Genomic DNA, 2,900 nt, shown 5'->3' on the forward strand with positions numbered 1-2,900 from the left:
GGGCAGAACGAGCGAGCCACTTTTACTTTGCAATTTATCTGAAATGTACTCATTAAAAGCTTAAACGTGATCGCATCGTTCGAACAATAAAAAGATATTCTTATACTGCTAGAAAGCAAAGAAGAAAATGAAATGTGTAGGGTTTACTAAAGGTATGTTTCAGCGGGCACACTCGAGGACACGAGGCTACGATCTATACACTAAATTTACTCATAAGTTGCTATTAGTGTACAGATACAATAATGCATGTTGTTAGTGTATTATAAAAAATTTTTGCATTTTCACTTATGAAATTACAACATTTAGACAAGAAATATGCCTTTATTGTTCATTTTGATCTTTAAATCAGTGATTAATTATTTGTTACAAGGGGCACTTTGGGGGGGGGGGGGGGGCAAAAACTCGTTTTGCCCCCCCCCCCCCAACATTTTGTGCCACCCCTGCCCCCCCCCCCCCCCCCCCCGCTTCCGGCGCCCTTGGTTGATACCAATGTTAACTTGCATGTCGTCGCTCAAATCAATTCACTCTTTCCGACGTACGCTGCTGCTTGCACAGTAATGTAAAGGAAGTGAGCCTCCTAATTTTGGAACTGGGTATAACGGTTGGCCGAACTAAGTTATCATTATAATACATGATATATTGTCACATACGTATGGATTAGAACAGACTTTACCACTCCAGTCGCCTATAACTATCTGACTAAACTTAGTCATTTCATTCAATCTCTCCTCACTGTCCAATAGACGCCAGTGATGACAGCGGCTTAGAAGGCTAGAGCAGCTCAACAGACGAGAGCAGCGCCACCAAACAGGCCAAAACTCTGGGCAAGAAAACTTATGAACGAATCTGAGAAAAACAACTGCATGTGGAATTATCTTATTATTCGAGGACTGAGTAGTTAGTTCACTGAGAGTACCAGAAAGAAGTGTAGGAAGCGGATGAAGTAGGAAGATGATGAGAACATGTACGAGAAGGAAATGATACTATAAGAAAGATATTGAATCAAGACGAAATACGGAAAGAAATGAAACAGGGACATGAATGAGTTCGAACGGAGGAAAGGATCTATGGAAAGACGTAGACAAATCATTCTAGTGAGGAAACAACGTACTGGACGACCTCATAACATATCTGAGAGAGCCTCAGAAGCTGAACCAGTAAAAATAGAAATCTGAGGGCTCTATTGATATGGCGAAAGCATGCTCGGTTATACTGCCGACAAGAAAAAAAAACTACACTAAGAAAAGGCAAAAATTATATAATACAAGAGGAACCATCTTGAGATCCTACTCCAATCCTGCGTTGTGGCAGAATTACTTCATAGACGCTCGACGATGAAACGAGTGTAAACATCAAGATGAGACATCCGATAACATAATATGTATACATCTTATCCCGATACTAAAAGTTTGGTCGTGACGGTGGTCATTTTCATTGATTATGTATTCATGTTTACAACATGTATCTATTTCTTGAAAAAAAAAAGGAAAAGTATATCGACAGGTTAAGGCATTTTGAAATTCATCTGCATAAAAACATAGAGAGAGGGGATGAGAAAATCAGTCCTGTTTTACACCATCTCGCGGAGATACACTGTGTTTTCAGTGTAGGTGTAAGCATTGTTCTCGTGCTGGTCATACAATTCCGCATTGTAATGTGGCGATTTTACCACACAGCTATCGGAAATTGCATACGCGCCCTGTCGAAAATGAACTTGATTTTGCGCCATGCTCAATAAAAGTTTTACGACTTGCTCAAGTTCTGAAATTGGATCTGTACCCTACTCGAGATGTAAAAATTAGTTTGCAGTCTGATCGAGAGGTGAAACATGGTTAACACCATGTTCAGATTGGGTAAGCTGCTTCCCTTAGAAGTGAAACATGAATTCTGACCATGTAATATCGTTGTGATAGTCATTCACCCGGAAGCTCTAGCCATGTTCTTTCCGTACACAGAATAAGGTAGGCACAATGTTCTGATATCAACTATGAGCAATATTGCAATAACGATTTATAATTATAATTCTGTCAATAGTCTGTGTTAAAACAGTGAGGTGTTTCGTGCCTCCTTGGTTACAGTGACAATCAGGAGAGTTTGTTTAAGTGATGGATAATCTTAAGATTAAACAACATCTTTCTGCTTAATGACCCATATCACAAATCTTTATAACCAGACTAAGAAATAGATTCATTCATAATGAATCATGAAATATTGGGGAAAATGCTTTTCGCCACTCCTTAGATATCTTTCCGGGCAATATTGTAATTATTGTTAACTACTGCTCTTAAAGAAATTTATTCCACACATTTTTTTCTTTTGGTTTTGATGTTAGTTCTTTAGTTAGTTAGTTCAATCATAGTTTATTTCCAATCAAAGAAAATCAAAACGTAATGCAAAGTATACATATCATAAAATGATATTGTCTACACTTTTACAAAAGGTTCATGTAATATACGAAATAAATTATATGCATCAACATATGTACAATAATCAGAAGGAACGATGCGTATACATGTATACTTCGCGAGCTTTCAGAAAATAACTTCAATTTTGGAAAATAGCGATCCACAAAAAAAGCTAAGCTTGTAGGACGTGGATCCCTAGATAATTGATGAGTAAGCAATATATTATTCAAGTTTGTTTTATTATTTTCTTACAGAATTTATATTAAATATAGATTACTTAAGTCGTTTGTAAAAATATAGCTATACGCTGGCTTCGACAATAATAGGAAATAAGTATCAATGCTAATGCCCAGACGGTGTTCACTGAACTGGTGTACCGGGAAAATATAAGAAGGACGACACACTCGTACAGACATTCAGTTACCCACACACATATACGACGCGAGACAGTACCGAGAAGAGAGAAGACGGTGACAATACAAGTCTACGAGGAAC

Source organism: Diadema setosum, chromosome 12 (assembly GCF_964275005.1).
Source record: "Diadema setosum chromosome 12, eeDiaSeto1, whole genome shotgun sequence".
Taxonomy (NCBI): domain Eukaryota; kingdom Metazoa; phylum Echinodermata; class Echinoidea; order Diadematoida; family Diadematidae; genus Diadema; species Diadema setosum.